At 40.3% G+C, this 26,010-nt stretch overlaps 2 long non-coding RNA genes across 5 annotated transcripts in view; both read right to left on the minus strand.

Annotated features, from left to right (window-relative positions):
- Positions 1-2,439: 2,439 nt before the first annotated feature.
- On the minus strand, positions 2,440-10,315 carry LOC146600842 (uncharacterized). Of its 2 annotated transcripts, none has more exons than XR_014897240.1 (3): positions 10,258-10,315; positions 8,949-9,065; positions 2,440-6,682 (listed from the first exon to the last, which is right to left on the minus strand). It is a non-coding gene; the product is annotated as an uncharacterized LOC146600842 (long non-coding RNA). The 2 variants fall into 2 exon arrangements; XR_014897241.1 differs by having other exon boundaries at positions 2,440-6,746.
- Positions 10,316-14,217: 3,902 nt separating this feature from the next.
- Positions 14,218-26,010, minus strand: part of LOC146600843 (uncharacterized) — a 57,030-nt gene continuing 45,237 nt past the window's right edge. For all 3 annotated transcript variants that reach the window (XR_014897237.1, XR_014897239.1, XR_014897236.1), the window contains 2 exons: positions 15,386-15,481; positions 14,218-14,266 (listed from right to left, as the gene is read on the minus strand). This is a non-coding gene — a long non-coding RNA (uncharacterized LOC146600843). The remainder of the gene's footprint in view (positions 14,267-15,385; positions 15,482-26,010) is intronic.

A 26,010-nucleotide genomic window follows, 5' to 3' on the forward strand; every position in this document is an offset into this window, starting at 1 on the left:
AGCACTACACCATGAGAGTTTTAAGTTTTGAGAGTCTCACTCGACTGCTGTTAAAGTTAATGACTGATTTCAATGTGAACATATTGGAGATTTTTGAGAGCTCAGCTTTGAAAAATAGAAACTAATTGAAATCCTTATAAGGAGAAAATAGTAAGTCTGCAGTTGTACAGTAGTCTCACATAAGGATCAGCATATAGTTCACTGCATCATGTGGAATCGCACTGCAAGGAGGCATTTGCTAACATCCTACTGCATATCGGTGTATTTTACATATTCAGTGTATTTTACATAGCTTCTTTTACTAAGGAAGATTCATGTATAAATATGGACTCAAACTCACCTTCTGCAGCTTTGTACTTTTCCAGGACTTAAAAGCCTGATTGTACGGAGGTGAGTTTGGCAAACAGAGCATTAGTAATGTCTTAAAAATCAGTGAGTCTAGTACGATGTAAGCTGGTTAATGATTAAAAATAATTAGTTAAGCAATTAGTTTCCATTTGCATGAAATGCATTTAAACTATATGCAGATCTCAGACTTTTAGATTAGATAACACCTGAATTATCTAGAGAGAGAAAAAATAATGCAAAACTTGTTAAGAGCTCTGTTCTTTTAATGAGAATGCTGTTGAGTACTGAAATATTTTTGGTGTGCTTCTTTACTTTTGGCAGAAAAAACACAGCTTCTTGGCTGAATTCCCAAATATTAAGTTAGAAAACACTTGACGTTGTGTGTGACTGGACTCAGTTACGGCACAGTATAGAAGTATTCAAGTACTTATTTTTAGGTTTGTAAYATTAATAAAGTAGCAACCTTTCTCAGCGTGAACAGCAAATACCTGTGCAGTCTAGAAGGACTCCTGTAGGAATGTCTAGACTGCATATAGAAAGCACAGTTCCTTCTGATAAAGTGACAGTTCCAGTAAATAAAGTGAGTAATTACTAATTAAACTGTTTGGCACAGTTTCAAAAGGCCAAATATTGAGTTATAACCATCCAAGAGCAGAGTTTAATCTTCAAAATAATTATAAGGATTTTCAATATCCACTCAGTTAAAAATAAATATTCTACAAAAAGACAATGAGAGTAACCAATAATTACTGTAATAATTTTGTTCTAGTCGATTTCGTATTCTTTAAGATGTCGCTCTCTAACTTTAGAGACTGAGTAATTTTATAAAGCAGTAGCGAATATATAGCTATTTCAGATGTATTGCAAGGTGCAAAGCAAACAGAAGGGAGCACTGGTTCAGTTAAAAGCACTAAATTTAATTCCAGGTGCTGATGATGTTTSTCTTCTTTGTTTTCACCCCTATTCTGGCATCATAAGGGACTGGAAACATTGTGGAAGCAACTGTTTAAGACCTGGAAGTTAGAAAGTGCTTCATGACATTCAACAGCAACCTCTGGGGACAATTGAACAAAATTATTTTTAGTGTCTCTTCACTGAGAGGCTGTGGTGTATGYGAAGGACCGTGATGGAAGCAGGATAAAAGTTAGGAAAGTTGTTATGTGGGATCTTTAGGAAGTCAGATCTCTAGGATTTATAAAGAAAAAATACTGCCTGGCCTAGATACTAGTTTGACAGAGTTTTTCAGATTATTAAGACATTGTTGAAGTCCCATCTTTTTTTTCCCTTAAATGTGATGTTTCCCCCTGAAAAAAACAGTAAGCTCTGTTACATACTGATGGCAAAAAATGAATGTACTTCTTGAACAACACTAAAGGGAAATTTCCCTGTCTATGTAAGACTTGAACTCTACGAGCCAGAAGATGTACTCAGCTCCCAGAGATGTTGCTTAAAGTGGCCCTTACCAGAGAGCTTAACACCACAGACTCCATCTTTTCAAGTCAGCTGTAGTTTGCTTCAGTGTGCATTGATTTAAAGTACAAGTATCTGTAAGCTCTGACTTCTAATCATGTAAGTGAATTGGTGTCTTGTAGAGTATGGGCTTCTTTCTTTCCCCATATGCTGGTTTCTATTAGCTAACTTTAAATGGGTGTAATGGTCACAGGGCAAGGCAAGAAACGTTGAGCTGCAGACACATAAACTATAGGTGACTCTTCCTTCACGGGATTAGAAATATTTACCTCAGCTRTATTACCACACACCTGTCTGGTTTATGCAATCATCACCTTGAAATAATTCCTTTCAAACAAAATCAATTTCTGATCTCTGCAGCTGTTTACTAGTTAGCTCCTGCTGTACCTGCAGCAGTACTTGGGATGCCAAACATCCTACAGACACTTTTTAGTTTTYGCATCAAGTAGTAACAACTCTTTAAGGGAAGTACTACGTACRCTGTTGCTGAAAAAAATGAAGGATGTATGTGACTCCGGTGGGAGGAGCATTTATTTTACTTTCAAGCTTCTGTGACTACTCCCTTAAGACTCTCCTGCTCGTCAGTGAGGAGGTAATATAAAAGAAAACACACACACACGCTTCAGAGAGAAAAATATTCACGTGTTGGCCTGCTTACTAAGAATACCCAGCAAGTGGAGGCCCTGGCAAGTCAGTTACATCTACTCATGCCATGGACTGGCCAAACATAAAGTTTGAATCTTACTGCTTTGTACGCTTCTTTRCCCTAATGGGAAGGATTTATGGGCACGTCCTATTGTTTCCTTTGCTTCAGAAACATCCTGAAAGAACAATGATGCTGGTTTTCAGATGTTTGGAGGAAATACTGCACGCMTGGCATCCGATTCCCCTGAGGATCTGATGCGCATTTGTTTTAATGCTGCTAGTGTGTTCCTCATTATCTTAGATGCTCTGCACTGAAAGGAAAAACTTGTTCCACGTCTTTTAGGGAAGACATAAATCTTGCATCTCTGCAGAATATCATCAATTTAAAAGATGAAGTTTAAGGGAGGAGAAAACAGCAGTATGGACAGAATGGTGGAGGAGCAAATGTACCACGCTGCGAACAGATCCTGGCGAGTCCCCTTTGCTCACAGAGTTCCTAGAGAAAAAACACATGGCTTGCACCCTTGCAAAGAAAGAACAGAAAAGTGTTCTCTTCTCGTTCTTCCCCATCTAGAAATAAGTCACTCTAAAATTTTTGAGGTGTTTATGCACTGGAAAAAAAAAAAAAATCCTATGTCTCTAGAAGCAGTTCGCTGTCAGACGTCCTTGGCTGGAGGCCTGGAGTTTTGCCACAAGCTGACACATAAAGTTGCGCACAGAGCACAAAAGCCACTGCTGCGCACTGCAGCAGCTGGGCTGTAACATCCGCCTCTTATTGTAGTAACACTTCATTAAAAAACATAGAAAATGCTCAAAATATTTCCATGCCTCACAGCCTGTATCTGGTAAACTGATTAGAAAATTAAATGATCTGTTTTCTTCAGGTTTTTGGATTAAATATCCATCATAAAGTGTGCAAGAATCACTTGAGTGACATTCAGATCCCAAATTCAGCACATGAAGCATAATTAAGTGTGATAGTTACGAGCAGTGATACTTCTGCATGTTACAGCCTGTACTTGAACAGATAGGAAATAAAAAGAAAACTACAGCTCATATATTTTCTTTTTTTAAAAAAAGGTAAGTAAGTACAACATCAGATTACATGCCACACAGCAATAGGAACTATGTRAGGACCTTCAATCCCAGTCATTGCTTGAGTCCACAGGATAAAYGTGTTCTTCTAAAAAGCTGAAACCAGCTGAGAATATAGGGTTAAATATCAGTATACTGATATTTCGTACTGGCTGAAATCCTAACCTGGCTGAAGTTGGTGGCAAAGGTTTCCCTGATGTTGATGGAGTCCCCGCTTTCTAATAAGTAGTTTGCTGTGGACAAGGAGCYTCTGCCCTATTTTCTCCCAACACAGATGCTCTTAGAGTCTTTTTAAAATCTTGTCTAATGCAGCAGATTGGACTGCCTAAATTAATTCATTCAGCTCATTTTCTCCAACTGTTTAAAGGATACTTTAGAAAAGAATGTTAGGAAATATTTTTATTTGCTATTCTACATAAATAAGATGTGAAGAACAAGTACATCTTTAGCCCACTGTCAAGGACTAAAGAAAACAGTTGTGATAGCRATGGATCTCTTGAAACGACTAAATCAAAAGTGACTTTAATGTGCAGTTCAGCTTGCCAATCAGAGTATAGCTGATCTTTCTAATTTTAATCAGAAAATCTTTTCTTAGTTATTGCTGAGATTGCACATAAAAGATATGCCATTTTCTGAAGGGATGGAGAGCGACATGTATCTAAAGGTTGAAATCATGATAGTCTTAAAAACTAAAATCTTCTGTTTCTAATGACAGGCGGTTACAATATTAGCTCCTGATGTCCCCATTACTAGGCCAATGAGAGTCTTCAGGGTTGATCAGTAATGCAGCGCCTACGCTAACTTGCCATGCAAACGCAGCCTGGTGACTCACCTCAAACTGGCTGGGGTACCTTACTGAGTGAGGAGTCTTCTCACTCACAAAGCAGGCATGGAAACACCTGCAGCTTCTCTGTCTCCAAAGACAATTGTGTAATTGTCCATAATCACATTTGATTTAATATTATCTTAGTTGCAGCAATATCAGTTATTTAGATTAAAACAGAGTGCCCAAGGCTTATTTTTTATTTTTCTTACTAAATGTGATACAGTATTGGAGGAGAAAACCACCACGGAGCAACTGTGAAGCAGTTTACCTGGCCCCATCTTGGTCCAGTGACCGGGTGCAGCTGTCAGTCTGCTCTCCCGTGGAGCTGGATCCTCTGCCAGACGCATACCCCTGGAGAGGGGGTGCTGTGGGGACCGTGGGGATGAAGGGGAACTGGTGCAGAAGTCCCCACACCACTGTAGCTTACTGTGGGGCCAGAGCTGCTTGGTGAGCACAGAGCCTTAACTGCCTAGTTGAGAGCCTTTTCCCTGGGAATCTGCACCTGATTATTTGGGGCACCTGTGTGAGCTTTTGCATTCTGTCAAGCGGGTTCCCATGCAGGGTCTTAACATATGTCCCATTAATTAGAAAATGCTCTAAAAAGAAGGGATAATTTTTGGATATTTATATTTTTGAGCCTCATGAGTCTATATAAGTAGAGCCCCAAAAGTATACATTACAACACCAGCTCTTCCTACAACAGTGTCTTCTTTTTAAGCACCGTAAACAGAATATGGCCAGAATACACTGGGACTGATTCCAGGCTCCCTTGAAAAAGTTGCATGCTATCAAGGTGTTACACGTGATTGATAGAGGGGTAAATGAGCACAGGATAGATCCCAGATCCTACATTCTATTTATGATAAATCTGTGTTGCATACAAATTGGCACAAGTATGAAGAAATATGAATATCTCAGCATCCTTCAGTGCCAAATACAGACATGATGCAACATAGTCATTTTCTCAATTCAACGTAACATACAATATGCCACTCTCCATTATGTTACAGCAACTGAAGTGTGCTGCAGGCCAATGGAAAATATCCCTAAAAATAGCTATGCTGTTTCTGGGCAAAAGGAGAAGTATTCGACGTTTCCTTGAAAATGTTCCCACCTGGATTTGCTGGAACAGCAACATGATCGTTCTGGTGACAGGAAGCTCTCTGGTAAGGAGGTTCTCCTCAATATTATCTTGCTTTCCCAAAAGTGCTGCAAACATGGCTTGTAGTGATTCTTCAAAATACTGTACACGAAAGCTGTATTAAACTGTTTAAGTGCTCCATTGTGAAGCACTGTATTAGGAGCTTTCTGCTGCTCAAGCAACTTTATATTGTAATGTATTGTAATAGTGTGCTATTCTCATAGAGATCATTTTACAAATACAACACAAAAGATATTGTCACATGAGAATCTTCTAAATCATATCAAGGAAAATAAACACCCACTGCAGAGGGACTTGCTTATTTTGCTAAGATATTTTATAGCATATTAGCATTAAAATACTACATCTGCCTTCCAGGTTCACCTACAGCACTGCTTAAGAGCATTAGATGTGTTACAAATACAGATGACTTTGGCAGCAGGATAATTTGTTAATGCATATTTGCAAACTTTGTATGCTCTTATTCAGCCCTGATGTACAACCTGTGTATCTTAAAGAATTTTGCATAATTGAAAGAGGGGGATGGGAGGAAGAAGTCCCTTTAGCTCTTCCACTTCACATCCATGACACTGGCACATAGGTCCCAAACACCTAACAGTAAAGCATGCCCTGCTTGGCCTTCCTTCCTCAGAAGCTGCTGGAGGTCCCGAAGAAGCATATCCAGGAGGCRGCTGTTTTTGCTGACAGATCTGCATAGGACTGCGGGGTGATCATATCTGCACTCCCCAGTAACCCTGTTATCTGTCCTAGGACAGCTGTAACCCACAGCTCCTTCCTTCCTTTCTTTGTAATTATCCTTGCAACAGTTCTGCTGAGAGCTGGTGTCCCCATTTCACAGCCAACAGTCCAAAATCCAGAGTAAGGGAAGTGCCCAGGGCTTCACCAGAAACTGGTAGTAGKAGAAGAACTACAACCCAGATTGCTTGAATTTAAAACGTTGCCTTAASCTGTTGAGCCATTCTTCCTCTCAGCCTCCTTTGTGCTACTTACCCTCAGTCCTTTCCTTCAGTGTAGAGCCACCCTGTCCTGAAAGATTCTGCAGATTTTTTGATAAGTCTTTGGATGGGGCAAGGTCTCCTCACAAAGACTCTTTCATGACTAGGACCCAAGGGTACAGCCTGGTCTGATGTGACGAACTGCAAGTAACAGCAAAGAGTCTTGGTTTACAGTTGGATTCTCTTTCAGGTTCACAGAGTTTGACTAAGATTTACATGAGATTAATGTTGAAATTTTCCATTTTTATGATATTTTTAGATTGTATTTCATTTTCCAGGCTGCAGTTGGCTTGAACCAGAGCCACAATGCTCATGACACTCTAAACACAAAAAGAAATTACAAAATGTGACAATTCCTAAAATGTGTTTCTTGTTGTATAACAAATTCCCAGTGTTTTAGATTAAACTAGAAAGAACAGGAGCCATAACATGGGGATTATATAGAATTTCAGTTTGTTCTTTGACAAAGAGTTAATGCCTGCCTTGTTCTAGTCAGTAAGTATCAAAGATACTTGTAATTAGATAACACATAGCTTAGCTGATTGGAAATCGCAGACATATATACTAATCACAGATTTTACTACTCAGCTTAGTGAAAGCCAATTACACAAAAGTGTGAGGTACTCCTTTCCCTCATCTGCTCCAGAGAATTCAGTGCAGAACTAAGGGCAAAATACCCTGCAGTTTTACCAACTTCTTCATTTTCTATTCAGCACCCCTCCAGCCAGTTCATCCTAAGAAAGCTGCTTGTACACCTCAAAAACCACAATTGAAACGCTTTATCATAAGCACATTTTCTGTGCTAGTTCCTTAAAACCACACCTTGCCCAAGTTCCTGTGTGTGTTTTATATTCAAAAGATGTTAACAAGAAATTGGATCAAGAACTGGAAATCACACATTTTCTTATTACAAAACCAGCCCTTTCTGTTTAATTGACAGAAGCATAAATAGGTAGGAAAGCTCACATATAAAAGATTTCAGTGAAAGGAAGGAGACCAGGTACACTTAGGCTTTTGAAATCATAGTGGAATTCACTTTAAAGCGCAGATTGAAATTGGACAATAGCTGAAAAGCTAGAACAGTGTGCTGTCCTGCTGTTTCTTTAAAAACGCTTCTGTTAAGAAATATGAATCTGTGCTTGTTGTATACCACGGTGCAAAATGTCATGAAACAATTTTTATTGCATGTAGTAATTTAATACCCACATGCTACTACCAACACAGAGCCCCTTTTGCTGGCTGCTGCTCCTAGTGTCGAGCGCAAACCCTGCCCTACGGACTTGTAAGTGCCTCTGTGCATGCTTGCACACACGTGGAGTCTTCTGCCCACTAAGCCTGGCACTAAGTACTGTACAGGTGCCCGCACAGAACAGTCTTCAGAGTTTAAATCTACTGAATCAAATAACTGATGCTGAAATTTGTACTAATTGAATGTAAGTGCATTGTCTATTGTCTTTGACTACAGGATCTTTGGAATTGGGATGGTCTTTTTTGTGCTCAACAGTCATATCAGCTCAAAAGAATCTCTAGCTTGCGAGTATTTGCATTCATAATAATAAAAACAAAGCTCACTACCTGCCAAAAGTACCTGGATGCTCGATCTTATACCCATGAAATGAAAGAAGGAACAACAGAATGTGACTGTAGTAGGCAAATATCAAACAGTTGTGTTTTAGATGCTTATAAGGTCTACTGAATGGGTAAGAACTGAATTAACAGAACCTCAAATTAGCTAATTTAGATAAGAAAACRTACTGTTGTGAGCATTTTTAAACTTTTTCTCTTAAGTCCAAGAAAACTCAGGCCGACGTGAAATAAGATGGAAGGCTTATTCCTGTTTTCCCATGATAATTCAATCAAGAATGTAGATTTGCTTTCTTTTTTAAAAAAGCCTTTAATTAGGTGGCATATGTGTGCATTTTCTCTAGCAGATTGACTTCCCCCTCTGTCTTTAAAGGCAGTCCTTGCTGAGGAAATTCCTTAAGCAGAAATATCTGGCTTCTTGGTGAATGCCACAGGACAGTATGAGCAACGCTGGAGTTGGTCTGACCTGTGGTTAGGCTGTTGATGGACTGTCTGGGATAAAGCTGGCCACCCATCTAGTTTTGGATCTGAGTGCTAGTTTTGCGGGTGCCTCACTGCCCTTGTGTTTTTTGAAGGTTTGTTTGATTTCCACTGCCCTCCTATCGTGCTGATCTCTGAAGTTAAAAGGCAGCTCCACCTCGCATGTGCAGCATGTGGTGATAGAAAAGCAAAGCAAGTAGAGGAAGGGAAGGGAAAAGCCTTAAGCCTTTGAGGTGTCAGTGTAAACTGGCCTACAAGAAAAAAAAAGGAGATGTACAAGGAAGCCTCACTAGGACAGAGAAAACTTAAAACCTCCAAGGCAGGCAGTCACCCTCAGTGCTACCTTGCCATCGAAGAAATTGCATCCAGGAGTTTGTTCTTGCAAAAGACATCCAAGCACTTCTTCCAAATGGAGAGCAGTGTTGTATTTTCCTGTAGACAGAATTGGTCTATGCAGCCTCTACAGAATAAAGAGATTTTAGTTAGTTTATTCTGTGGAATCTCAAAGCTGTATTCTTTAAATAGAGGGAGTAATTTATTTAATATGTTATTTTAATAATACAGTCTATGATACAAGTCATTTCATCTTCATAATACTTATATAAGGTAAGAAGCAACAATAATTTGATAGAAATATTTATATTTATTTTAATATATCTATATAAAATTATATATATTTATGATTTTGTTACCATTCTTCTTCTTAGTCCATCTACTTTCTTATTTTTCAACATGACTGAAATAGCCAGAAGACAAAATTTGGAGGCTATATTTTGAAAATAAATCAGCCTTAACTCTGGCTGATGTAAGTTACTAAATTACCTCAGATATGTCTCAGCATATTTAAGAARTGGACATTTAGGTTCAATGTCTGCCGATAGTAGACAAGATTAACCTATGGTCACTGTATTATGCTATCTGCATTTCCTTGCTCCTAATTTCATTCAGTGTTCCGAAATTTCATACACAGAAAAACTGGGAAATACCTATGTTCTTTAAGAACTTCTGGATGCTGGGAAGTGTGAGTATCTGACAGCCCAGCAGGAGAAGAGCTGGAGCAATGGCCCCAGCAGAGTTACTGAATGTGGACATGCAGAAATTGTAAGCAAGGGGCCTAAGCTGCATGGACAGGTAACTTTGGTTCTACCTGCGGAGTGAGCGCAGTCCTCCTAGGAGTGGATTTATCGCACCTGCACAAATCATCTGCACAGAAACGTGCAGTGAGCTCAGTGCTTCTAGGCAGCCTAGGCCTCTCTGTGCATTTACTGTATTTGGCATGTGCACCGAAATACAGCCAAGCTTGCCCATATGCTTAGGTTTTATATAAAAAGAGTAATCTCTGCAGTGGACAACACACCTAAGATTTTTCTCTCTGTTTTAGTTCGATGAAAGAGAAGGATTCCTGATCCTTGATATGGGGCAGTCATGTATAGCCCAAGAGAAGCTATAATAGTCTGAAATATGTCATTTCTTAGACATCCTGAAATCTCGCTTTGATCAAATTTGGAGGTAAATCATGAAACAGAATGAGAACATACTTCTACATTATTAGTTCTATAATCTCAAGAACATGCATTTGTTTTACTTAAAACAAGCTTTATAATTGGGCATTAAATTGGGTATGTATCTTTCTGCACAGAAATTGGACTTACCTGGGTATAGCAAGTTTAGCTTCTGTTGCACAAAGTAAACTCAGGAAACCAGAGAATATAACATAGAAGAAAGGATTAAATGTGTGCTATACAGTTGTAGGATGACACCAGATTATACTATTCCGTGAGCATGTACTAATACCTTGCTTTATGACTGACTTTAGTGCATTTTACAGGAAAGCTTCCAGAATGTTTTCTCTAAATAGGTGTAACAATATCCAAAGTTTTGAACAGATTTGACCAGAAAGTGTTATTCATGTATGCYTGTTCCACTTTGGTTAAAGCCCAGGCTACTTTGTGCATTGAATAATGAGGAGATATTTCTTTAGGAGAAAGACAAGTTCTTGTTGTATATTAGCTGGTTTTCCATTGCAGAGGGTTCCTAAATCCAAACAATTTCCTGTACATTACAGAATTTTTATGAATAGTTATTGTGCATGTAAAATTACTGGATAACAGAGTACGTTACTTTGCATTAGTAAAACATTAGACCAGAACATGCTGACACTATCTTGTGATTTATATAGCACCTCCAGACCTTAGCTGATTTACAACATTCAAGCAAGAACAACAGAAAATTATCCTTGCGGAGACAACCCAAGAGCTACATAAATTGACAACTGTGGCTGCCAACACTATGTAAATAACTTCGTTATTGGAATTGAGTTTACCAAAGCAAAACTAGTAAAAACACAATCAACCCAAAGTTAAAGTAAATACTGTTCCTTGTGTCTTGCCCTCAAGGCCTTCAAACTTAAACATCAGTGAGCTCCAAAGCAGGAGTTTTGTGCTCTAAATGAGTTCCTGGAGAAATCCATCCCTGAAATTAGTCCCCATGACAAAATAACAATTTTCCTTTTGTGCCCTGAGAGACATGGTAGCCAAATGCTACCTTTTGTAAAAGAGGCCTGTACAATAGGTTAGACAATTAAGTTTTAAAAACTCATGGCTTTCTGATTGGATTCTTGGTAAAGGAGTTTGCAGAACTCTTTAAGAAATATCATGTCATTAATTTGTTATTACTTCTTACATGAAATTGTTAAAGACTGTATAATGCAATCCCTTTGCTTTTAATCAGATCTGTTAGGCTGTGATCAGGATCTTATTGAAATCAACAGAATTCAAGAGGTGTAAAAGTAAATGATTCATTGGTTTAGATAATGAATCCCAAAGGACTGTCTTTAGTACAGAATAACGTGATGTCTTGGTGTAGATCATTATTATTTTCTCCAAGAGATCTCCAGTCTGCTAATGTCTCCCTGGTCTTAAAAGTCTCTTTTTGTTGTTTAAAGTAAATAATGTGCTGTATTGACAGTACAGCCTAGTATCAGTGGTGACTCTTTGTCCAAATATTAGGCAGAATTCCCCTTTTCCTTGGAGCTGATTGTTGCCAGTGCCGTAAGTCATACCCTATTGGATTGATGATCTAGTTTTATTAGCCATTCTCRGTATTTATGGGAGCTGTACTGTTTAACATCTTTATCAGTGGCCTGAAGGAAGTGCTGGCATGCACTCTCATCAAGTTTGCAGATAACACCAAAGGGCATGGAGGAGGAACAAGTCCATACRCTCAAGGGCAGACAAACCTAGGTAGGCCGGAGGACCAGGCCAGCAGGATCTATATGAAAGCCAACAGGGACAAATGCAAAGTCTCGCCCGGGGTGGGAAGAGCCCCCTGTGAGGGCCTGGGCATGGGAGCTGGGGAGCAGCTCTGTCAGAAAGGCCCTAGGGGTCCTGATGGGCAGCAAGCTGAGTGCGAGTCCACAGGGTGCCTGGGACTAGCAAAGGCCAACAGCATCCTAGCTGTATCAGCAGGAGCACAGCCAGCAGATTGGGGAAGGGGCTGTGTCCCTCAACTCAGCTCTCATTAGACTTCATCTAGATACTGCGTCCAGTTTTGGGCCCCCCCCAGTACTGGAAAGACATTGATAAACTGGAGCAAGTTCAAGGGAGGGCCACCAAGCTGGTTGCGGGCTAGAACACTTGCTCTGTGTGGAGCGTCTGTGGGGTCAGGGCTTGTCCAGCCTGGGGGAGGGGCAGCTGCAGTGTGGTCTCCCCAGTGCCTAAAGGGAGGTTATGGAGAAGACAGAGCTGGGCTCTCCATCGCAATGTGTGGCAGGAGGACAAGAGACAATGGGAATAAGTTGAAACGAGAGGTTTGGACTAGATATGAGAAGAAGCTTTTTCCATATGAGGACASTCAAGCAGCGGGACAGATTGCCCAGAAAGGCTGTGTGTGTCTATGCTTGGAGTTTTCCAAGATGTGACTGGATAAAGCCCCAGGCAGCCTAGTCTGATCTGCTGACCATGCTGTTAGCAAGAGGTTGAATTACAGACCCCAGACATCCCTTCCAACCTGAATTAGCCTGTGCTACTGTGCCTGAATGCTCCATATTCCAGAAGTTCTAATCTTTGGCTGGTCATTTGTTTTGAAGTTGCTTTTCATTTTGCTGTATGAGATGTAATTTGTTTTCATTCTACTGTGATGTGTGCTGAGTGCTTTGGGATGAGAAGAATAACAAGGGTGACTGTCCTTGAGTTGTTGAGCCTGTTCTGTTACTCTCAGTCCTGATTATGTGCTTGGTACTTCTGGTGGGGAACGTGTGCACAATGCAAATCCACAAATCACTGGATCCTGACAGTACTAAATCCTATACTTCACTAATTTTTAAATGACCAGACCAATTTTCAGCAGTTTTCCAGTTTTTGAAGACTGAACACAAAAATCTTACTACTCCTTGTAGCACGGACTGATGAGAAAATATCGCAAAAACACTGTTCATGTTACATAGGGACTCCACCACTGGATGGGGTCTTTTATTTGTACATTCAAAACAGCCTGAAACTCCTTTTCKTTTGAAAACTGAGAAAATATACCTTTAACAGAGTACTGAGCTGTCTTGTGAAAACATCCCTCACTAGTGTCTTGGAAAATCCTTGCATCTCACAGTTACTTCTCACTACCAAGCCTCCAGACCCAATGGCTGTGCTAGGAGGACAACGACTTCTGTGTGGTCTTGTCCCACCTACCCTGTGGTATTTAGACATTATTCAGAGMGGCAGCTGTCTATGATTACAGATCTTTCAAATGTCATGGGTCACATCACCAGGAAAGTGGGAAGGTTCAGGATGACAAACTAAAAGTAGTCTGTCACTGTCAACTCCATGGGATCAAAGAAAAAACAAACTGTATCTGTTTTGGCAAATGGTGAAAGAAAGAGGAAAAGCACAGGCTGTTAGGTTAACGTAGAAAGACAGGATTGACCTCCATGATCTAGATTAGTTTATTTTGCTGTGGTATTTTGCATGCTGAAATCACTTTTGTCAGAGAACCTCAAAGCACTCTACAAACTAAATAATTTCAAGTTGTAACACCTCTGTAAGATATGATAACAGTCATCCTGTAACAGGGTGACCCACAGAAAGATGTTAGGTCACTCAGGAGAGGCAGTGGTGAATAGGTAAAAAGGGAATGTAAGTAAGTAAGTGCTGTGATTTTGGTAACCACTAGGCATATGGTCGCAATGGCATGAACAGCTTATGGTCACCGTGACAGCGCTGCTGACAGGAAGGACCTGAGACCCCATCTGGGGTGCCTGAGTCATACAAAACAGAAAAGAAGAAAGTTTAATAATGGTAAAGAAGTCTGGAATATGATGATCTCTGTCTCAGGTTTGAAAATATTTTCAGTTAAAGTGAGGAACTCCTGGAATTAGTTTTTAAGCAACTGAGAGCCTTTTAAAGTGGTATTTGTGGTACTCTTAAAAAAATTAAATTGAAAACTGAAGTAAGTGTTTTCCTTTTGTCTCTTCTAACCTGCATAAGCAATATGCACACTACATCTGCTTCAGCAATCCCATGCATGTGATCACTGTTGCCCAGTGTTAATCAGGAGCAGTGAATTTAGCTTTCACAATACAATCAGTTCTTGTTCTCAACTTCTAAGAGTTCATAATTCAGCCTTASTGTCATTTCTTTCCTCTTCCATGCTCTTTGATGAAAGGTAAACCTGAAAGAAAGAAACCAGAGTCATTAACTGTTGGAAACTTTAATGTGCTACAAAACCAGAATTAGAAGTGATAATGAAATTTCCACTGCTGAAAGCAGACTTTGCTAACTGATGTATGTAGTGAGAAAGGTGGCCATATAACCAATAAAAATAAGAACCATGTTCATTTTTAATATGCCTCATTCATCTTTGCTTGAACTGGCAGAACACCAAATTAGACTTTAAGTTAAGATGTTCCTTTTAATTTTCAGTAATTAAAATAAATATATGTTTAACCATTTCCATTAGGCTCTATTAAAATCAGTATTTTTGCTGAAGTATCTTCCAGAAAAATGGCTACCAAACCAAATAACATTTGTAAAGCACTCTAGAGAGAATAAAATGAATTAGTCATGAAAATTCAGGGTTCAATTCTGCAAAAGCAATTCAATGGTAAATAACTACTTCCATGAATAGACCCAGTTGTTACTAAATGAGATTTTTCCCTAGGAGCAAAGTAACAATGAGCAGGGACAACTTAGGTTGGGAAGCTGATAAGATTAGCATTCCTTGCTATCTCTCTCATCCCCACTGCATAATCAGCAGGGCTAGAAATCAAGCAGCTTTGGAGGTTCGCAAAGCAGCCTCAATTCGCAGGCCAGCAACACAGATTCTTGCAGCTATAAACTCTTGCTGTTTGTAAGAGGCTTAAAAGTCCCCTGTACTGAGAGCTGTTTCCCAGGTCCTTCACAGTGGGCCCAACAGTGCCCTCATTTAATCAAAAAGGGAGGTCAATAGTTGAATTCAGAGGAAACAGTAGTGAGCCCAGAAGGACTATTGCCACAGAGGTCTTCAACTTAGCAACAAATAGTCTGTCATAATATACCTTCTGACAAAGAAGAAAATTCTCTGATTTGGTCCAAAATTCCYTTTTCAATGACAAAAATCTTTAGCTTTATATATATATATATGTGTGTGTGTGTGTGTGTATATATATGTATATATATGTTTTGTTTTGCTGAAGAAAATAGAATGGGCGATATTGCTGTCATTTCCAGTTTCATTAACAATTCAGGGAGTGTTTTCTAAAGCCATAAAATAAGAAAGCACTGTTCACAGTTTTCATTTCAACATGGTTACCYGATGAAATCAAATGTTATGTTGCAATTCTTTATGAAACAGAAATCCAAGTTTTGACCAAGTTGTGAATTTCAGTCTCTGGTGGCAAGCTAATACCTGAAACATAAAAGTAAATAGTAATTGTACTAAGAACAGCATTTTTAATAACAGCCAAATGTAAAAAAGCCAGGAGGAAAGAAAGAAGGAAAACCAAAAAGAGAGCTTCACTTGGCGGATGAACAGAGTTAACTCTGCTCTAAAGAGCAGAGTTAGAAGCAAGGAATGACAGCGTGAAAGGGAAAAACAATTGCAGAAAGAGGAAGGAAAGAGGGACAAAGCAGAAGAGGTGGGCTACAACTAGACCCTTGTTCTGAAGATGGCAAATTGAGGAAATGATGAGACTGTATAGAAAGGAAGATATTTAATAGTCAAGTAGATGAAGTAGCTTAAAAAAGAAAAAGAACTGGCAAATAAGACAAAAGCTAGCAGATAAACATAAACAGTGCTAKGAAATCAAAGAAAATGAAGCATACACACAATCCTAAGAGAAGAGAGAAAGCCAAACCACAGAGCTTTGCCAGGGGATCAAACCCTGGAAGATTCATCTAGCCAAGAATTGTGAGGGCTTGTTTTATTTTTGCTTTCTTATTCCTGCCAGAAGATACAAACTATATCTATTTACTTAAGGAAAAAAAAATTGTATTGCAATACAGCCAATTTCTCCTGGGGAAAAAAAAGAATGCTATAAAAAAAAAAAGAAAAAAAAAAAGAAAGAAAAAGTCTGAACAATTTTTCACATTATACCCAGAGATGCTTAAAGTGTTTGGTAAAATCAAAAAGTCTACAACATATCCCAAGGCTGATGGACAGAGAAAATAAATAAGGAATTGTTATGGGCCAGAATCTGATATGTGTAGTCCCATTGAAATGAATGAAACTATTCTCAATAATCAATTTGAATCAGGAAATCAAGGTCTGGACCTAAGATGAACTACAAGACTGATAATRTAGTGCTTGTTTTTTAATAACTTTGCAAATAATGCCATTATCCAGATCCTCACAAAAAGGCAAGAAAAATGGATTTCCCATTTTGGGGAAAAAAAACATTGGGGGTTAACAAAGTTGCACGGTTGATGGTTACTTATCAGGATGTAACCATGCATCTCTTTGCATAGCTGCTAGCTTTAACAAAATATTGAAGAAATTAATCTACCTCTATAATAAAAAAAAAGCCTCCTATAATTTGCACCCTGTTCCTATACAAACATGGGCTGTATCTGATCCGAGCTTTAAGTGCACAGAGGTTGGCAGGTCCAGCTGTCAGCTGTGTCGAAGTTAGGCCAAATGGCACACAGAGCACAGCTCCTCTCTGAGCTCTGATTCCTCTGCAAGATTTTATCTGACATGGTTTTCTCATTCCCACACCTTCCTTTATGTCTTCAAAGTGAAAGAGGAAGCAGGAGGTAGTACGCTATTACACCAAATAAGTTCCTAGCTAAGCCAAACGTTGGCAGGTTATGGACTCTGTGAGTCAGTGCTTGGAGCACTGTGGAAGTTTGCAAAACAATCTCTTACTCTTTCCTCTAAGCCCTCCTCTTTCACCCTTTAAATGTTCAGTGATCTCTGACTGGCCACAAGCCCTTTGAAACTGGCACAAGGCTTTTGCTTATGCCTTTATTTTGACTACCTAAATTTGTGAATCCATGATCCCACTTAATCTACATATATCAGAAAATAACTCTATTGGCAGAACTCAGCCCTTCATTTGAGGTGGCTGTAGATTTTCCAACAGCAAGAAATATTGTGCATGTCTCATTTTCCCTCCTCTCCTATCACTACAGAGCATGGATGTGAATTTTAGCTTTAGATCATGCCATGCAACACTGCCACAGCACACAGTGGTGGTCTCATCTAGAATAGTGCTCTGGTTCAGCTATATTTTTTCAGTTACCTGAATTATATTTATTATATAATTATAATTATATAATTATATAATATATAATATAATTATATAATATATAATATAATTATATAATTATATTATTACTGTATTACTAGTGGATCTTTAATAAAATGATACCAAAGTATCTGGAACTATAGGCACTTGATGCACCACCAATAACTAACATATTTAGGAGTAAAAGCAAATCTAAATATTCTCAAACTGCTTTTGCAAGCAAATTGCCACAAAGAAATTGCTACATTATGATGAAGTACTTCTTTTATCCACTTTAAAGGGATGAAAGGCCAAAGGAGATTTGACCATGACAGAACACGGACAGCTGAGAGGAGAAGGATATTCTTAAATAAAAGCTGGCACTTAACCTTTGCATAGTCTCCTTTGCACAGTGGAAGAGCTGCTCTTAGCGTAAGGAGAGGATCAGCTGGAGGTGAAGTCTGACCAGGAGCAATATGAGGTACCATGTATCAATCAGTATACCTAGAGTTACTGTATATAGATATATGTGTTGCAGATAGAGAACACCACAGTTCTACAGATCCGGAAATGCAGAACTCGACCACACTGGTGGGTTTTCTGAAGTCTAAAAGACAAATATCCACCTGAATGTCTTTGTTACTCTTGGGTTTTCATCATGACCACTCAAAAGTTTGAAGTCAAACATGACACTATAATTGCATGGGCATTTGGACAAATGGCAGCTCTGAGATTTGAATACTATGGCCATAGATGTGCTCTTCATGTCAGAGCTAACTTAGGAGGATACAGGAAGGGTATATTCATATGTAAAGCGGGGAAGTAAAAGAACAGTCTGTTCCTTTCTCAGACCAAGGAAACCTGCTCCTAGGAGAAATTTAAATTCATGTAAATTAAAGCTCTGCCAACATATGTTGGTATATCAGGAATCCAGGACTGGGAACTGCCTGCACTATGGTTGCTTTAGGTGTGTGTGTGTGGGGCGGGGGGGGGGGCAGAATTAGGAGGCAGGCAGTTGCTGTGCACGTGTGGACAGATAATCTGAGAGTTGTGAACTGAATCTATTTCTATGACCTAAGCAATGGTTAAAGATATCTGCTCCTGCTAAGACTATCCTTCATTGGCTTAGAAGCTTTGGATACACCCCAGTAATCTTGTATTTCCTGTAATTTTAAGAGGGAGGGGTATGAGATTACCCAGACAAGGTGAGAATGGATAAGCCCATTCATTTACCAGAGCAGGACTGATCCCTCGTTTTCACTGACATAATAGATCTTCTGTTTTAATTCCAGGTTGTAAATTGTATTAAACTATATCACAGCAAGATTTCTTTTTCCTCATAATAGCAAATTACAGCCTCAGTAAGGGTACAGCACAATATTTCATTACAGAACATGTGTTTCTGTGGAATCCTGAAGAAAAACATAGATATATCATCTGCTAGGAGTCAGCAGACACGTGCCGCACATAAGTCACTCTAATTGTATTAAGTAAGGACTGCAGGAGCTGCAAGAGTTTTGATTAATACATGTTTGCAGCCCATGCAACATGTATCCTCCTCCATGTAGAAGGCAACTGTGATCAGTGCAGAGGTATCTACTGATACATGCTGGCCTATTATGGTGGATTTACCATATGAAACTCGGTGGCTTGCAATGCCTTGTTTAAACCACCTCAGTATGTGAATGCTTCATGTGACATGAGTGACAAGCAGGCTGAGGATGGTCAAGGGCTCTAGGGSAGGAAGGCAGCTGGTTTTGGCACATTCCTCAGCAGTCACCTGGGCTGTGACTGAAAAGCCTGAAAGCCAGTAAGCCAGACAAAGGACTAGTATCTTCCTTGTCCCTGCTAGCGCACTGGGAATGAGCCAGGCTCAGGCTCTCCGCATATGAGCAGAGACGAGATGCTCAGCTCATAGTCCTTCAACCTACTGCAGCTTCATGCTGGCAAGCTGGCAGTATGTTGGAAGCTAGATATTTTGGGGTATGATAAACGAAGCCCTGACTCGTTAGAGGCAGAGCTATGTTGCTTTAGGGATCATGTTGATCCATCACAGCTTCTTAAAACCAAGACAATATCACCTATGGTAGTTTAACCCCTTTGCATATGCATGGCCTGAGATGAAAGCAAGACTTTATGCCAAGAACCTGTGATGGACATCACTGAGCTGCACTGGTCTCAAAACATGGGGCTTCATGAACTGAGAGCTTCCCTGAGAGAAGGGCAGAGAGTAGATCTCCAGAACTCCTCTCTAGGACTCTAGGAGCATTTGCCTTATTTAAAGAATGCAAGTTGACTTTTTTTTTTTTCTCCCTGTAACTAAAGAGGGAAATCAATCTAAATTAAGCTATAGTTACCTTTAATGTATGATTGAGAGGCCAACTGTCATATAATAGCACTAGTCATTCTTCCTGAAAGGGCAAAAGGTAAAAGAGTAGCACGTGTGGTACAAACTAAATCTTTAGCAAAGACAGGGGTATTATACCCCAAGCTTGGTCACAATGTGGGAGATTTCTCAGGATGTCTAATGTCATGCGTTCAGGAACATCAGGGCTTTGTAACCATCAGAAGGTTTGTGGGTTGTGTTTGTCCTACTCTCATGCTAATGATGTCTGCTAGCGACAATTACATCTGGTATTCCCCTCTGGGGTTCACTTTACACATATTAGTCACATTGTAACAATGTAAAAGTAGTGAAAGAGATGAACCCATCCCATTCTCTTTCAGCATATGTGAAAAGTAAAATTATAAAAACATTTTTCTTCCCTGAATTAGTTAACTGCTTCTCCACAGCCATTACAGAGCCTCTGTTCAGGCCCCCATCTCTYTGCCATTGCAAAAGTCTTGCCAAAGCAAGTCCTAACAAACAAGAACATAATATATTTCTGAATATGTATTCCAAGAGTCCCCCAAACTGGGCTGGCACTGCATGAAAGAGGAACCCCATTAYACCTCACGACAAAACTATGAGGAAACATGCCTATCTTGTTCACAGCAGTCCTCAGAAATTCCCAGAGACTCATTTCTCCCAGCATGATGAAATGTAGATGAAACACCAGCGAAAACTGACTATGCATCAGCACTAAAATATTCACACCTCATTGAAGAGCTAAATGGGGACAGTAAGCTAATCACTGCGACACGATGTAACTCAGTTTGTGGGGGGAACCCTGTGAAAAATAATGACAGGGCCTGAAGGTTCACTTGCAACTCATGACAAGCTTCATGTATGTCTTCTGGACATATGTGTTTACAGAACTTTCTTTTCACATGTGATGTTTAATATTGTTACAACTCAACACCTTCATTTAGAAGGCATTTGATAGATTTTACCTGGCCATATATATCAGTCTTGTTCTGAGTGACGAGACATAYGCTGTGCAGTCATTCTGACTTACTGTGCAACTCTGAGAAGTCTCCTGCTTCTTTGACCACTGCTTAGTTTACCTCACACAACTGTATGTGTTGGTGTATCTTTGTGCATACTTAGTGATCTTTTCTTTTGCAAAACACATAGTGATCACCAAGAAACAGCACATGACATTACGGTGTTTGAAGATCTGAGGATCTCCTTCACAACTGATTTCAGAGTAGAAATCCTATCTGAATAGCTGCATGTAGATGAGAATATAACCACTTCATAATGGTAAAAAGGACCCCAGAACCCAATAACAATTACATGGTATTGAGACACGCCAGTCAGCAGTGTTCAATTTAAAGAATTCTGCTGAATATATATAAAAAGAGCTGGCATTTGATTAGAGGTACTTTAGCCTGATATGAAAACTGTCCCCATTGCTAAAAGACTGTTCAGCAGGTACACCACTAGGTGYACCTCTGCTGGGACCATCTGCTCCAAAAGTTTTTTCTTACAGGTTAGTAGTGATACTGGGCCATAACTGACTACTGTCGAGCTTTCCTGTAACAATGAAGCTTCATCGAATTTTATGTTCTGTAGGCTTGGATCATGAAGATAGTCAATGTTGGCTTTTCCTTTCAAGACATTTTAAAGCCGTAGGATGAGTTGGCAAATTGGCCAGTTCCCATTTTCATTGGCACTAATGTTATTCATGTTTCTAACTTAGAAAAATATGTGGAAATTTTCCTTTTTTCTCAGAAATAAAGTGAAGTGAAGAGTGCTTGTGTGGTTACCACTCTCTTTGATTCAGACATTTTCTCTGTCTGCTTAACGATGATGATTTTTGTGGTGAAAGTGCTGACATCGTACTGCCCCTCATGAGTTTTATGCTGCCCCGAATTTACTAATCCCCTATGTACAATTCTTTAAAATTGCACAGAGTACTTTATTATATTTACTGAAGATTTGTCTCAAAAGAACATTACTTAACATCTCTCTCTGAGCTCATGTGAGGTCCTACAATGTAGTATAGGAGACTAAAAATGGAATTAAGAGCAATGAACCGTGACTTTGGGCAATTCTGCATCCCTCTCTTTTTCATTTCCCTCACATGCAAGGTATTTGTTTGACAGTAATTACTGTGTTTTAGGACAGTAAAGTTCTAAATCCTCATTCATTCATCTTCTGTCTCAAACAGCAGTACAGAAATACTACATACTAATAGTTCTTTCTTTATAGGAGGTTATAGAGAAACTAAGTTACAATAAGATACAGAATTCAGATCTTGCTCTCTCACTGCAACATGAAATAAAGTCAAAATAAAATTTTCCATGCCATATGTAACTTCTTTTTCAGATCTTTTCCTAAATTCTAAAACCCTTCATGGTCATCTTAAAGGTCTTCTCATTTTTCAAAATACCTGTCCATGAGACCAAGCAATCTGCCTTTCTTATTCCCTTTATCGTTTATTACCAATCATCAAAAGTGTCTTTCTGCTTCTCCATTCTGTCTCCGCTATCCTCCTTGAACACACATACTTCACACGCTCACTTTTACTTGAATCCCTCCACAAAGCCACAATTCTGTACAATCCTTAGAGGAATAATCATCTCAACATTATTCTTTAATTCATAAAAAAAAGCAATTTAGACAAAACGCTCTTCAATCTGATTTTATAATCATCTTCTACTTACTCATTTTATGGCTTTCACTTGACCTTAGATTCATTAGAGCAAGGACCATTGATTTTGCAGGGAGCTAAACACCCATACAGAGTAGGTGATCTGAAGTACACATAGCATTCTTTAATTTAGACATAACAGTATTTAGTATGACAATTTACAATAGATGAGCTGAACTTCCCTCAGTCTGTAGCAACTATGTGCAAGGGCTTCATTGTAGCACATCATTGTTATTTTACTACAAAATAACTATGCCACAAAGCATATTTGAATTAGTATGGTATTTTATATGAGCAGGTAAGGCAGATGGCATAGATAGGCACTGCACCACAAATATTTTCTCTAGTATTATAGCCAGCCTTAGAGATCCCAGCACTCTCTTGTCCCCAAGACTTCTCTACCTTGTGCCTCACTACCCTCGCCTGTGCCTCACGATCCTGGAAATCATCTAGCCTCATTGAATCTGTAAGRTTGGAAGGGACCTCTGGAGAYCATCTAGTCCAACCTCCCTGCTCAGCAGGGTCACCTASAGCATGKTAGACAGGGTTGYGTCCAGGCAGGCCTTGAAGATCTCCAGAGAAGGAGACTCCACAACCTCTCTGGGCAACCTGTGCCAGTGCTCTGTCACTCTCACAGGGAAGAAATTCCCCCTCACGGTCAGGCGGAACTGCCTGTGCTTCAATTTCTGCCCATTGCCTCTTGTCCTGTCACAYGGGGCAACTGAAAAGAGTTTGTCCCCATCTCCTTGACACCCTCCCTTCAGGTACTTATACACATTGATAAGATCCCCCCTCAGTCTTCTCTTCCCCAGGCTGAAGAGGCCCAGCTCTCGCAGCCGTTCCTCACAGGGWAGATGCTCCAGCCCTCTGATCATCTTCRTAGCCCTACACTGGATTCTGTCCAGTAGCTCCATGTCTCTCTTGTMCTGGGGAGCCCAGAACTGGACAAAGGACTCGAGATGAGGCCTCCCCAGGGCTGAGTGGAGGGGCAGGATCACCTCCCTCGACCTGCTGGGAACTGTCTTCCCAATGCACCCCAGGAGACCATTGGCCTTCCTGGCCACAAGGGCACATTGCTGGCTCATGGTCAACTTGTCATCCACCAGCACTCCCAGGTCCTTCTCTGCAGAGCTGCTCTCCAGMAGGTCAGCCCCCAGCTTGTACTGGTGCCTAGGGTTATTTCTCGCTAGGTGCAGGACCCTGCACTTGCCCTTGTTGAACCTCATGAGGTTCCTCTCCGCCCAACTCTCCAGCCTGTCCAGGTCTCTCTGAATGGCAGCACAGCCCTCTGGTGTGTCAGCCACTCCTCTCAGCTTGGTATCATCAGCAGACATGCTGAGGAGGCACTCCATGCCCCCATCCAGGTCATTGATGAAGACGTTGAACAGGATGGGACCCACTACTGAGCCCTGGGGGACACCACTAGCCACTAGACTCCACGCCACTGATGACGACCCTCTGAGTTCTGCCTTTCAGCCAGTTCTCAATCCACCTCACTGTCCACTCATCTAACCCACACTTCCTGAGCTTCTCTAGGAGGGTGTTATGGGAGACAGTGTCAAAAGCCTTGCTGAAGTCAAGGTACACAACGTCCACTGCTCTGYCYTCRTCTACCCAGCCAGTCATTCCRTCAGAGAAGGCTCTCAGATTGGTTAAGCAGGATTTCCYCTTGGTGAATCCATGCTGGCYACTCCTGATCACCTTSTTTTCCTCCATATGTCTGGAGATGACATCCAGAATGAGCTGTTCCATCCCCTTTCCAGGGATGGAGGTGAGGCTGACCGGCCTATAGTTGCCTGGATCCTCCTTGCCCTTTTTGAAGACTGGAGTGACACTGGCTTTCTTCCAGTCCTCAGGCACCTCTCCAGTTCTCCAGGACCTTTCAAAGATGATGGAGAGCGGCCTGGCAACAACGTCCGTCAGCACCCTCAGCACCTGTGGGTGCATCCCATCCGGGCCCATGGATTTGTGGATGTCTAGCCTGCCCAGAAGGTCTCTAATCCTACCCTCCTCAACCAAAGGAAGGTCTTCCCTTTTCTAAAAATACCTGGTTTGGTAAGTATCATTGCCTTTACAAGGAGCCAGAATCTGGCAACCTTATATAGCAGAAGGTCTGAAATGCATGCAGCTCTCTTGAACTTAGACAACATAATAATTACAAAAATGCAGTTAAACTACTAGATCTCACTGTGGCCTCAGCAGCTATGTCTAAATTGTTTACAGAAGTACACACACAGGTAGTGCTCTGTATGTGTCCTGAAAAACAAAACTCTGAATCATAATAGACATGTAAATCCTAACTCTTCATAGAACAAGGAGTGGAGTTAGCTAATTTTTGAAAATGAGAAATCCAGAAGAGCATCTGAACAAAGATATCCACAAGAGCCACGACATCCTTCCCCAGGAGACGGTACAGAGCAGTGCAACTCTCCTGAGCAGCACATGGGTCTCTGAGGTCCCGAGTCCTCACCCCCCCCCAACACCACCACCATCAGTGACGGATCTGTGCAGTACTGGATCACACCAAAGGACAAATTTGCTCAGAATTAGGTGCAGGTATATGATTTCACTTCTACTGAATTTGTTTTACAGTGTCCTATGATATTTATGCAGGCTTATTCTTTTATGCCAGATTTAGGTAAGCTTCAGCAGAGACAATGCCTGATTTGGCATAAAATTAGAGAGCAATAGCAAATGATACTTAAGCTTGCAAAGTTAAGCTGTCAGAAATTTTTGGACAAATGAGACCTGGCTTGCACTATATGATGTTTTGCATCTAGCCCTAGGAATGCTCAAACTATACTGTCAAACCACAGCCCAAGGCCAGGGAGGGACATCTGGATTTTACACACAAAGGACTGGGTTGTTCTTCCTTTGAAACCAGTGGTACTTTTAGAGACAAATGCACCTGGATTTCACCGAGATCACTGTCCACAACATGGAAATCACACATTCAGTATTTCTGGTGTCATACAGGTCAGGTTGCTGTGCCCCCTCCTTAGCAGAGCTTTTCCCATACTCAGCTTCTGTGCCTGTGGTTACCCTAATGTCAAGCTGCTGTTAAAACAAGTTTTTTCAGAGACTGTACCTAGTTCTTCTCTCAGACAGAACAGCATTAAATAGTGAAGCAAAGAAAAATTCGGAGCAAGATAAGTGACAATCATCTCCTTTTGGTTTCTTAACATCTGCCATTAGAAGTGTTAGTGCTGCCTGTTAATTTGTGTATTCTTGATGGGACATTTCTTGTGCTAGGACACTTTGTGTGCTATATTTCTAAAATAGCAGCCTCTGAGAAATATGCAGTCTGAGATGTGTGAAATCATTACCAAGCACCCATGTGCAACTTGTCTTTGCTAGTAATCAGTCTGGACTAAATATCATGACTGTGGCAGGATGAAAGATTGCATCTTAAAGTCACAAAAGCTTGTAAGTTCATGTTTAATTTTCATAAAATATTTTTGCAGCGCAGCCATGCTCAGGTGTAGCAGTGCTTGCTACCAGAAATGCTATTTGGTGTGAGCTGTTTCCTAAAGGAAAAGTACATGTGAGAATTTAGATTATTTTGTCTAGCACAGCTGCCGCTTGTACTGCAAAATGAGAACTACAGCTGATGACAAGGTAGTATGGAACTTGACACCTCTGCTGGCGTTCATCCAAGCACACCGAATGTT

This window comes from Rhea americana, unplaced genomic scaffold, assembly GCF_003343005.1.
Source record: "Rhea americana isolate MKP2758 unplaced genomic scaffold, rheAme1 scaffold_114, whole genome shotgun sequence".
Lineage (NCBI taxonomy): Eukaryota > Metazoa > Chordata > Aves > Rheiformes > Rheidae > Rhea > Rhea americana.